Below are 13354 nucleotides of genomic sequence, written 5' to 3'. Positions count from 1 at the left end.
ACAGGGAACTCCAATCATCTCATATGAAGATCCAGGCAAACACTGCTGAACTCTAGCCTCAAAGAGAAAAGGATAAAAAGAGGGGAATTCTTTTATAATATAATTATACACCCAAAATGTCAGGCAGCAGAATTCTTTTATAATATAATTATACACCCACAATGTCATCTGGCAGCAGAATGAGTAGAACTTTGGGATCAAGTCATAACAAATTCAGGTCAAATACTACGATAGCACCAACCCTGAAGGGCAGAAAATATGAAAAAAGAGATTTTTTTTAACCATTAACCCACTTGCATAAGTAATCAATATCATAAATCATGATCATGGAGTTAATTATCTGGGGGAATGGATACCAACTGCTTCAATCCAAAGGACATGGGAAGATAGTATCACAACGATCAATCAAATTCTACTCAACTAAGCCTCGACCCAGCTACCTGGGGTCGGCTACATATAAAAGATACAATCAAATTTAATAAAAAAAAAAATTTAACAAAGAGATTGAATCAATAAAGACTGAATGAAATTTCTACCAAGAATCAAACCATAATAAGCTTCTTTACATGTACTTTACCATGAGGGTTCACCAACAAAACAAGCCACTAAGAAGGCCAGAGATAATAAGAGGAAGAAAAGGGGGGTTGATATAAGTAACTAAAGAAAATATTCACAGGTGTTACCACCAACCACTTAGATTTTTTTATTTATTTTCAAACATGATAAGATAAGATAGATACAACAATGGATAATGGCAGAAAAACAATTTTCGAGCCTGCAGAGTCAACGATCATTTACCATTGACCCTGAGGTCGTGATTACTCAGCTAAAAATAACTGAACATGTGAAACATACTCGAAGCTGAAATTTATATATTTATTATAGAATTAACTCAACGATAACATTTTCAAATGCTTCAGTTCAATATCAACTATAACCCCAGAACTGAAACAGAGAACGAATCCCCATCAGTCCATTAAAGGCAGTATCAGGTTTTGTCTCTCCCTGAAGAAGGAAGAAGCTAAAGAAAGAAGGAAAAGAAAAGGCTCTAAATTTTAGGGACAAACCAGTTCTGCTACAGCACAAACAAAAATAAAACAAAAGAAAAACACTAAAAAGAAATCATCTGATGAAATTAAATAAAGAATTCTCCCGCATATCCAGCTTCTATTTCCTATTGCAGTACCGAAATTAATCACAGTACAAGAACATTTAGCCTCGGAAACAAGAAATAGTGATGAAAAACTAACCCAACCCAACCAGGTCTGCGACTGCGAGAACTTAAGGAAAGCTGAAGAATCCCAAAAAAAAAAAAAAATTGCAGGGAAATTGAGGGAAACAAGAACCAAACTTAAAATGAAACAAGAACCAAACTTAAAATGAAAACCTATATTCGAAGAGAAAAAATGTGGTTTTAAATCATAGCTGACCTCAAACGCAGAGGATAGTGGGAGGAGACAGCGATTCTCAAACGGGAAGTTCTCGGAGATTAACTATGGAAATGACCGCGAAAGAGGGATGGAACAGGCCACAGGGAAGTAGCGAGCGAAGAAGTTGAGGGGAGGGTTTCGGAAGAAGAACCAACACACGCTACATTAATGACGGGTTAGAAAATGACATCATCCCACGTGGTCCAAGTGGTAAGAATAGGAGAGAGAACGTCATTACCGAGTATCCACCATATTTATTAAATTCGGTTTCGAGAATTATTCGGATGAAGAATTATTTTTAATATTTGTAATAATTGTTTCATATTATCCATCAATTATATATGTATGTAACATATAAAATGATATAAAAATTAAAATTTTAAATTTTAAAAATAAAAATATTATATTATATTATATTTTTTGAACTCTTTTTTATTATCCAAATAATTGAATCAGAGAAAGAGAGACTGAGAAGGGGACCCACATCACCCGCCAGGCCACCATACATGTTTATCTTAAAGACTAGAGAAAGTAACGACTGTAAAACTTAGTCCAACCAAAATGGGGTGAAAATTTTATTATTATTATTATTATTTTGTAGAAGTGTGAGAGATTATCTTAGGAAAGATAAATTTTGTCAATTTTTACTTGAAAAAAAAAGAAAAATAACATTAAATTAATAAATGCATAATAATCACACTATTTTCTAAAGGCTTATTGATTTATTCAAGATAAAGTTTTTTCCTTTACATGGGATTAAAATAGGTTATAATTCGGATAAAATTCGGTTCGACCGAATTATTCGTGAATTTAAAAAAAATCTATAAAATTCTAGATTTTTTTTGAATTTTTTTATTTCATTCGGATTATGACCTAGTTATTCATAAAATTAGGTAAAATTCTATTCGACTGAATTATTCGCGTTTAATTCGGAGAATTTAATAACTAGGGTATCGACCCGACCTTGTTTATTTTTATGTGGAAAAGAGTATAAAAGAATCTGTCTAAGGGTAGTATAGTAATCTTCTTTTTTATTAATCAATTTAATTTAATTTAATTTTAAGTGTTTAAATTGTTGATTAGAAAAAACATTGCCTGCATGCGATTGACTAGTGCCTCCTTGTTTTTTTTTTCTAACTTCTGATGATAGAGGTAAATATGTCATTTCACATGAAGGAAAGAGAGAGAGACATGAGAACGTTGGTATAGACCATGCTCTTAGACCAAGTTCTTTTTCATTATCTAAAATGGGAACATGTTTCTTATGAGAGAGTGTGGTTCTTACGTGAGCAAGGGTCAATGGGAATGCACAAAAAACATCCACAAACACAGTATTTTCCATTTCATGGGGGTGGACTAGTCAGTTAGCACCCATGTGTCTAAGTGCACGGGCCACAGTCCTCCACAAAATTTTCCATTCAAAATTTGGGAAAAAAATATTAGAAGGTTAAGTGAACTTGCATCCAAAGGGGCAAAATGATAGAAATCCTATCCCTATTAATATTTCTACTTAATTTCCCTAAAGTGGTGTGGCCTTAGTGCCTTACTATCATTGCTTTGGCTTTCCACGCTTTCCTTTTATTTTGAGCCGAGGACTGCCGGGGCGTCGTAGCTCTTGCCTATATAGCTTTCACTATCATTTGTTCTATTTTCTTTCTCTTTTTGGTTTCTAGGCTACGAAACATAGCCTTTTATTTTCTCTCCTCCCTCTTTAAAGCCGGGGAGTTCCTTATATATATGCGTATTAAGTGGCTCCTTGTTGCGCTTTCCAAAACAAGGCTCTCTCACTTGGTCATTTTCATTCTTTTTCCCCTCTTCTTATCTCCTATCCATGTAAGTCACTTGGTATTTCTCCTCTTGTTTACCTTTTTAACCCCTAACTTGGACTTTCCCTACGTTTGCGTATTCTTTTCCTACCTGTTTTTTGTATTCATTCTAATTATGGATTAAAAAATCGGAATCAAATGGATGAATTGTATTGGAATCAACATTGATTGATTCGGCCGATTCACATGTTTTCATTTGATTAGATTATCGATTCTAAATTTCAAAACTTCAGTTTTACTATAGTTAGCAAAAATGAGAATGGAAAAAAAAATGGGAAATAGACGATAAGAGTTTTAAACAATAAAAAATCCCAATAGATATGGTAAAAAAAAGACAAAAAATGGAAAATGAACGGTATGAATTTTAAATGTGTAAAGTTAAAAAAAAAAAAAAAAAGGAGGGGGGACCAAAGTAACGACACCATACTCATAGAAATCAAGAAATTCTTACATAAATTCATGCATATAATGCTAAAAACAATTACAACCTCCAACATTAATGACACCATACTCATATAAATCAAGAAATTTTTACATAAATTCCTGCATATAATTCTCAAAACAATTATAACTTCCAACATTAATGCATATACATATTCTAAAATTTATATAAGTTCTAAGATATATTATCAAATATCATCCAACACCAATTCCAAATTCATACACTATACAAAAAAAAATGTCCATAGTCTTGTTGAGCAATGGGGTTTGGCTATGATATCGTTCATTGTTGTCAATATAGTCAATACATTCCCAGAGTGGTCCATGTTCGATTGAAGTTAGGAGTCATCGCTTTAGAAACACTTTTTAGCAGATGCATCAGATTATAGCTAAATTTTAGGGTCCGTGCATTGAATTTTAGTTGAACGTGATAGCATGAGAAATGTAGGCCTTGAGTTATATTTATGTTGCAAAAGAATCAGGTCAATCGGAATTCGGAAGAGAGAGAGATATAGTCAGTTAAGAAGCCATTATGTTCAACAAGTCTTAAGTCTCAAAATAGGGCCAAAAGGGGGGGGGGGGGAATGTGTTATAAACATGTTTTAAATATGTTTAAAACGGGAATGCTTTTTGTTTGCCATTTTTCCCTGTATCTTTGGGAAATATATGGAAAAACGCATTTTAAATGGTAAAAATCAAGAACATGTTTAAAACGGTAACTAGATTTCTAACCTTGATGGAGACTCAAGCTTTAGGACCATCGCCGGCCAAACATGAGAGTTTCACTCTAGCGAAGTATGGTGAAGACAATTCATCACAGGCCTGAGGATTCTATTAAGTTCAAACTTCTCCGGCACTGTCCAACCTCTCGGTGACGGTCGCATGGCCCCGCAATGCCTTTTGTGCAAAGAAGATCTCTTTCAATTGATTAAATTCATCTTGCTACCCGATGATTAATCCCAAGAATAATTACTTTCTTTCATGATTCAAGCACTCCCAACAATCGAGACTAAGGGTGTCAAAATGAAATCGAAACCGTTTATCGAAATCGAACAGAGCATTTTACGTCGAAATTATAAAACTTTTTGATAAATGGTTAGATTTTGGTATAAAAAATGAGTTTGTTTAATAAATGGTTAGAATTTAGTTTAAACCATTTAAACTGATAAAATCTAATTAAGTTTTGATTTATATATTAAACAAATAACACCCTCTCGAATTTTGAACATTCTAATGGCTTCACCCCACATTGATGAAATTGTTTATGCTTTTTTATTTTAATAAGGATTCAAAATTCAGAACAATAGAGTAGTGTTAGATTTTATATCTTTTTTATTATATTTAAGTTTCAAAATAAAATCTTTCTTTTATGTGTTTTGATTGTCTTGTTAGGGTGTGAGACCCTTGGGGTTAAGGTAGTGAGAAAGGGTCAATAACACCCTACAGGAACCCTAACGTCCATTCATGGTCATTACCATGAGTGGAGGGGTAGGCAAAGAGAATTGATTGGGATTAGAAATTAATTCTTAATTCATGCCATAGGTTATTACCAAATGGAGGTAAATGATCAATATCATTATATGGATACCCTAAAGTCCATTCATGGTCACTACCATGAGTGGAGAGGTGGGTTAGAAAATGATTAATAATACCTTATGAGAGCCTTAAATTCCATTTATGACCATTACCGAGAGTGGAGAGGTGGACACAGAGAATTGATTGGGATTAAATTGAATTAATTCCCAATTCATGTCCATATGACATTATTCCCTAATTAACTTGCCATTAGTTAGAGATTACTCTTAGGGATTCCAAGAGGGTGCACGAGTTGGTTTTAGGTCTATATAAACCCAACCAAATACCTTGTAGAGACACACATTCAGACATTGACATTCCATCCATTTTTACTTCTTGTGGCCATACAAGTCTTTCTCTTCCTTCAATTTTCTCTAAGTCTTGTGTAGGGTTAGAGGGGGCTGCTATGTTATAACTTTTTACTCCTAGAAAGGACTAGAGAACTATCTCATCTTCTAGTGGGAGATTGTTTTATCTTGAAGGTAGAGGTGCAGAAAAACTCTTGGTAGTAGAGAGTATCAATTACCTTAAAGGCAACACTACAAGTGTGACTCAACCTCAATTCAATTCGAAGCTTCTTCAGTTGCTATGGTGGTAATTCAATATCTATTTCAAGTTTTTCCTCATCTCATTTCAACTAAGGATCAATACTACAACAACATAGTTTATATTGTAAAATCTTTATATTGTAATTTGTATTTTGTAAGAAATTGTAATACAATTACCCAACAAGTAGCTTTATACTAAATACTTGCTTATGATTTTCTTTTATGAGAGTAGGTTTTTTAGTACCACATATTTCCCTTTAAGTCTAACTTACCTACAAGTAAGGATAGCCAATTGACTTATGGGAAAATTGAGTCAAATGAAAAAGTTACCAATCAAGAATTGAGTAATGGCGATGGAAGTCAATCAAAGATGAACAAACGACTCAAAAGACCCAAATATTTGAATAATGAGTGGCTTGTCTATTTAGTAGACAATGATCCTCTTACATACAAAGAGGCTATTACATCATCGGATGCTATCTTTTAGAAGGAGGCAATCAAAAATGAACTAGATTCAATCTTGGAGAATAATACTTGGGAATTGGTAAATTCACCAATTAGTTCCAAAACTTTGAAAACCAAGTGGATATTTCAAAAGAAACTAAATGGTAATGGGTCACTTGATCGTTTCAAGACCAGACTTGTAGTCAAGGGGTTTAGGCAAAAACCTAACATTGATTACTTTGACACATTTGCCCAGTCTCTAGAATTGCCACAATAAGAGTTATGTTAGCAATGGCATCAATACATAACTTGATCATCCATCAAATGAATGTGAAAACGACATTTCTAAAATAAAGACTTAGAGGAGAAAATTTACATAAAAGCAATCAGAAAATTGTGTTATAAATGGACAAGAGCAAAAATTTTGAAAACTTCTAAAATCTTTATATGGATTGAAGCAGACGCCAAAGCAATATCATGAAAAATTAGACAAAGTTCTAATTTCAAATGATTTCGTTGTGAATGACGTTGAAATGTGCTTATATAGCAGGTTTCATGGTGGTAAGGGTGTATTTATACTGCTATATATAGATGATATGCTAATAATGGGAACAAACTTAGAAATAATGAATCAAGCTAAAAAACTTTTGGTGTCTAATTTTGACACAAAGGACTTAGGAGAGATTAATATGATCCTTAGGATCAAGATCATCAAGCAAGAGAATAGCATTTCACTATCCCAAGCCTATTATGTAGAAAACATATTTAAAAGTATGGGTCCTATGAAATTTCAGCGGTTAAAATACCTATTGATATGAGATGTCATTTGAAAAGGAACTTGGTGAACCGGTGAATCAAAAAACGCATACTCAAATTATTGGTTCAATCACATATCTAATGAATTGTATGTGTCCTGATATTACTTTTGCGGAAAGAAAACTGAGTCAACATATTCACAATCCAAGTAAGGAGCATTGGAGATGGTTGATAGGTTGCTAAGGTACCTAAAAGGTACTATAAACTATAGTTTGCATTATAGTGGTAAACCAGAGGTATTGAAAGGGTATTGTGATGCAAATTGGATCTCGGATACAAATGAGTCATTAGCTACTAGTGGGTATGTATTTACACTAGCAAGATGTGTCTTCTCATGGAAGTCCACAAAGCAATCTTGTGGGACAGGCTCTACCATGGAAGCTGAGTTCATTGCTTTAGAAAATGAGGGAACAGAAACCGAATGGCTTAAAAACTTAATGGCGGATATTCCATTGTGGCAAAAATTGACGCCATTAATATCACTACATTGTGATAATCAAACGGCTATACATCTAGTCAAGAACCGGATATACAATGGTAAAAGGAAGCACATACGCCTAAGACGCAATCTTGTGAGACATTACATAGATGAACGAATGATAGCTATCGATGATGTGAAGTCAAAAAGTAACCAAGCTGACATGTTCACAAAGCCAATCTCTGTCAAGAACTTGTGTAATGCATCTAGAGAAATAGGGTTGATGTCTAGTCCTTAAGTCATGTGATGAACACCCCACTTATGTGAAGAGGCTTAATGCCTAAATTAAGTTCAAAGGGTATAAACAAAGTCATAGGATGACCAGTTAAGTACTACTACTTATATAAGTATTCATTCCAATATGTAAATAGTGATAGTAGTACCACCACAAGGAGAAAGGTTGAGCGGTAAAGCTCTTAATTAGTCTAATCCCAAGAAATGTGGGGGTGTGTTAATTATGATGCACATCGGGGACTAACCTAAGTGAATGTAGGGGGTGTGGTCACCGTCGATGAGAAATTATAGGCAAATTCTCTAAACATTTATGAGTCCAAGATAAAGGACATGGCCAGTTCAAAAGTTTAAAGTGACTACATGATGGGTAGCTCAAAAAGTCGACTTATGGGATGTGGTTGATGGGTTGATCAGCTACACCAATGAGGAAATGTTCAAAGAGTCTGACTCTATCCGTACTCTGTAGCGCGGCTCATTAGACCTAATGTAGGTTCAAGCCCAAAAGACACCTACAACGATGTATACTATAGTGTCTAATACAGTTAATACACATGTGTCCGTCTCGTTTGAAACTTGTGTGGGATTGTTAGATTTTATATCTATTTTATTATATTTAAGTTTCAAAATAAAGCATTTCTTTTATGTGTTTTGATTGTTTTGTTATGGTGTGAGACCCTTGGAGTCAAAGTAGTGAAAAATGGTTAATAACACCTTATGAGAATCTTAAAGTCCATTCATGACCATTACCATGAGTGGAGAGGTGGCAAAGAGAATTGATTAGGATTAATTTCATTTATGAAATTAATTCTTAATCCATGGCATAAGTTATTATCAAATGGAGGTAAATGATCAATGTCATTATATGGGTGCCCTAAAGTCCATTCATAGTCACTATCATGAGAGGAGAGGTGGGCTAGAAAATAGTTAATAACACCCTATGATGGCCCTAAATTCCATTCATGACCATTACCAAGAGTGGAGAGATGGGCAAAGAGAATTGATTGGGATTTATTGAATTAATTCTCCAATTGACTTGCCATTAGTTTCTGTCATTAGTTGGAGGTTACTTTTGGGGATTCCAAGAGAGTGCAAGAGTTGGTTTTAGGTCTATATAAACTCAACCAAATAACTTACAGAGACTCACACATTGACATTCCATCTATTTCTATTTTTTGTGACCATACAAGTCTTTCTCTTTCTTCCATTTTCTCTGAGTCTTGTGTAAGGTTAGAGGGGGCTGCTGTGTTGTAGCTTTTTATTCCTAGAAGGGATTAGAAGAACTACTTCATCTTCTAGTGGAATGTTGTTTTATCTTGGAGATAGAGGTGCAGAACAACTTTTGACAGTAGAGAGCATCAATTACCTTAAAGGCAGCACTATATGTGTGACTCAACCTCAATTCAGTGCAAAGATTCTTCAGTTGCTATGGTGGTAATTCAACATCTATTTCAAGCTTTTCCTCATCTCATTTCAGCTAAGGATCAATACTACAACATAGTTTATACTGTAAAATCTTTGTATTGCAATTTGTGTTTTGTAAGAAATTATAATACAATTACCCAACAAGTAGCTTTATACTGAATACTTACTTATGATTTTCTTTTATGAGAGTCGGTTTTTTAGTACCACATTTTCTATGAAACCGTGTTTAATATACAGTTCAATTTTGGTTTCTACCTCTAACACAGTTATTTAAACCACACTTTTAACACCCTTGACCAAGACAATGTTTTACAATGACATCCTCTTATTGCAAACATAAGTACAACAAAGGACGATCTTTGCCTTCTCAAGCATCTGAAAATGGGTAATATATTTTGTTGGAATTAAAGTTTCAAACTAGTGTCAAAATGGTCAATTTGAATTTGATTTTTTCCTCCTCAAAAATGTCTTTTGAAATAGTCTTTAGCACTTATGGAATTGCAATGAAGTAAAACTTCTCACAAAGTTTAGTCTCACATTAGTATGAAAAGAAAAGAAAACTTTGACATATATATAGGATTGTTTCTTAAGGGTGCAAACCCTTTGAAGAGGTTGTCTCCCTCTTCTCATGCGTGTAGAGGGTTCTGGGGTGCTTTTGAATTGCACGCAAGCTAAGTTGGGCTGTGGCTGAGGTTTGGGTTAAGTTCAAATTTTGAAATTGTAAAAGAACACCCTTACACACTCTATCTTAAGGGACATCTTGGTATATGTACATGTATGAACCTAACTACTAATTTACATATGTGTTTGTACATGCACCTATACATATTAGTACATGAATATGTTGTACTTTACCTTCCCATGCGTAGAGTCACATCTGTATACGTTCCTAGGGTGTTTTTGAATAGTGCCCGAAGCTGAGTTGTGGCCGAGGTCGGGGTCAAGCTCGAATTTTGATTTCGAATTCAAAATTATAAAGCCACACCCTTACATACTTTGTCCTAAGGACATCTTGGTACATATACCTGTAAGAATCCAACTACCAATTTACGTATATATTTGTACATGCATCTATACGTATCAATAAATGAATACGTTGTATTTTACCTTCCCATGCATAAAGTCACATCTATATATTTTTGGGTACCTATATAGGTATACACATTCGATACAGAGGCCTACTCTCTATAAATAGTAAACTTTGATTCTATTCATAGGTTACAAAAATCCTATTATATTTGTGGTGCTATACGAAATTCTTGCATACATACTGTGAGAGAGTTTTATGATCACAATTCTCTGCAAGTGCTTCTATCCACTATTCCCTTTGAGTTTTTGAATTTTACCCCCTGGGTATACCTATTGGAATCACTTATTGGAGTGCACCTTAAGTGATTTGAGAGTTGTTTTATCTTGGAGGTGAGGACAACCCAATTCCATAGATATACAGGGTGTTCAAATACTTTAAAGAGAGTATACAACTATACCACTTAGCTCTACATAAGTTGGAGGATTTCCGTTATCATTTCAAAGGGTTTAGTTTAAGAAGTAATTTTACCTTCTACATAGAATTATATATTGTAATATATAATCGTTACTTTCAAAGACTTATACCTATTGCCTCAACTTTATTTCTTACATATTTTCTAGCTCTCCCATTTTCTATGGCTAAGTGGTCGGAGAGTGATAGACATATGGGAACGTTGGCATAGGCCACGCTCCTATATAGAATTCTTTTCCTCATGTTTTAACTCTGTTAAGGTAATTAAGCAGGATAGATGGCTGATCTTGCTTGAGCTCTGTTGCAGACAAAAAATAATGAGAATAATCTCACATAAGTGAGTGAAGGGAGAAACTCGTGGTTCATAAGTAGGGGTCAACCCCTTCCATGTAAGATGTGTTTTAAAACCGTGTATTTACCAATCAACCTACAGGCATCGGATCAAGATGCCCAAAGCGAACAATTTCTACATAGACACAACCCCATAGGTTACTAGTATCCACACGTTTTAAAATGCGTCTTACATGGAAGGGATTGATCCCTATTTATGAGCCACACGAGTTTATCCCTTTACTCACCGATGTGGGATTATTCCACCCAATTTTTTGTCCCAGCAAGCTCATAGACTAACTAGTAAAGCTAGGTCTGAAAAACATAGGGAAAGTATGATGCGGGGTCTGATTTTTTATTTTTTTTAGTCCGAATGTGTTTTTACATTCTTCACAAAGAAAAAAAAATGTGACATTTTAATTTTCCTTATCTTATTTTCAAAAATAATATCAAAATAACTTCCACTTTTCATTCTAAAAAAAAAAAAAAAGAGTTTGAAATTAATGTATTTAGATGGAGTAAGACAACAATTTTTTTTTTTGGTAAGAAGATAACCACAGTTTTATCACCAACTTTTATTATAACAATATTTTCCCATATGCATGGATTTCCTAACTTTTTTTTTTTTTTTTTTTTAAATATAGGAATATCCTAACACATGAAAAAACAGATATTTTGGATTGTTACAGGTCCCTATCTAACTGTCTATATAAGTATTGTGTTTAAGTGGGCCTGTGGGGCTGAGTAGCCATCCAAATTCCAAAGCCCCGAGGAAGCTCATTATTGCAGACCTGAATTTTTCCTGCTAATATAAATCTTGGAAAGTGGAAGGTCAGAAGTTTTTTTATTTTTTTTTCTTATTCTTTTCTGAAATTTTCTCTGGACTCAGTCCGGTTGTAAATAGAAGAGAAGGGAAGGAAAAGAGGGTGAAATCAGTACAAGAAAGAAAATGGAAATTTATGTAATTACCTTAAATTATTATTATTATTATGGCATTATTATACTTTTTAAATGGAATCTTTATTTATTTTTTATTAAAATCATGAATTTTGGTTGTAAAATATAGTAAAACTTAAGGGAATTAGGGGGTTTTGAGATATGAGTGGGATTCAGAGCAGAAGAAGGCTATTTTTGAGTGGTGAGATTGGTTTTCCTATGCTGTGTACCTGCTCTTGCTAATGGTGGTGGTTGTAGATTTGGATCTTCTCCAATGTGCATTTGATGACTAGGAGCATTCGAATACGTACCCAAACACAAGGGCAAGCACCCAAGGGGTTCCCAATTGTTGGATGTTCTCTATGTGCCCAACTGTGCTAGAGATTGAGAATGTCGTTCAGGTGGCAGTCACAAAGCTACCAGGAGATGATAATTGTCTTTAGAAGCATCAAAGTATTTGGGACTTTCTAACTTTTGTGAATGAGACGGGCTCTCCTTTAATCGAACATAACCATTAAAAGCCCTAAAGGAAAAAAACAAGCATAATGGAAGAGATATAGACGTAGGGAGCTAGGCAAAGTAGAGGATGAAGTGGTAGGGTAGGGCAAAGGTTGGACATGATGGCAAAAGGATATAGAGAGAGAGAGAGAGAGAGAGAAGAGTCTTGGGGCAGGGGAATGGGAAAGAAGGTGGAAGTTGGAGGGTAGGGGAGCCAACAATAGCTAGAGAGAGAGAATCATCAAAGCATCTATAGAAGGGTAGGATACACAAAAATTACAGCTTCAGCCATTCTTCCACATTGTAGATATTTGTGATAGTCAAGAGTAGGGGTGTCAACCAGTCGAGTCGATCTGGTTTCGATCGGGCTTAATCGGGCTTGAAGACTTTTAAAGGTTGCACCGTGTCCGCCTATTTAACTAATCGAGCTTAGTTAGTGAGGGCATGGTACACTTTATATTCGGTCGGTCGGTCTCGGGCTATAATCGGGCTATTAAAATCAAGCCTTAATCGGGTTTTAGTCGGGCCTTAACCGGGCCACGGACATGTTTAATGTGGCATGTTTAATGTTAAACGGGCGTAACTGATTTTTAAACGGACCTTCTTTAATATTATTGAGCAACGACGCCGTGACGGACGATGGGGTTTGGTTTCCTATTTTTCATTGTCTAAATCTGGTTGTGACTATTCTTTTATATGTTTTAAATTGGTTGGACATTTCATAATCCATGCTATGTACAGTAACATGGTTAATTTTGCAAAATAAAATTTTAAGGAAAGAAATGATTAGATGAAAATGCAATGAGAATGCTCTCATGTGGGATTGCCCATAACTACAAATGGATTTCAATAAATGTATTGATTGATCCAAGAAA

At 34.6% G+C, this 13354-nt stretch overlaps 1 protein-coding gene across 1 annotated transcript in view; it reads right to left on the bottom strand.

Annotated features, from left to right (window-relative positions):
• Positions 1-1599, bottom strand: part of LOC122060420 (hypersensitive-induced response protein 1-like) — a 5526-nt gene extending 3927 nt beyond the window's left edge. The window contains exon 1 of the mRNA XM_042623506.1: positions 1431-1599. The gene's annotated coding sequence lies outside the window, so the exon portion shown is untranslated. The remainder of the gene's footprint in view (positions 1-1430) is intronic.
• Between the last annotated feature and the right edge of the window lie 11755 nt (positions 1600-13354).

The sequence above is a fragment of the Macadamia integrifolia genome, chromosome 14, assembly GCF_013358625.1.
Source record: "Macadamia integrifolia cultivar HAES 741 chromosome 14, SCU_Mint_v3, whole genome shotgun sequence".
Classification (NCBI taxonomy): domain Eukaryota; kingdom Viridiplantae; phylum Streptophyta; class Magnoliopsida; order Proteales; family Proteaceae; genus Macadamia; species Macadamia integrifolia.
Note: the sequence above shows the minus strand (reverse complement) of the source record. Positions and strands in the feature narration are given on the sequence as shown.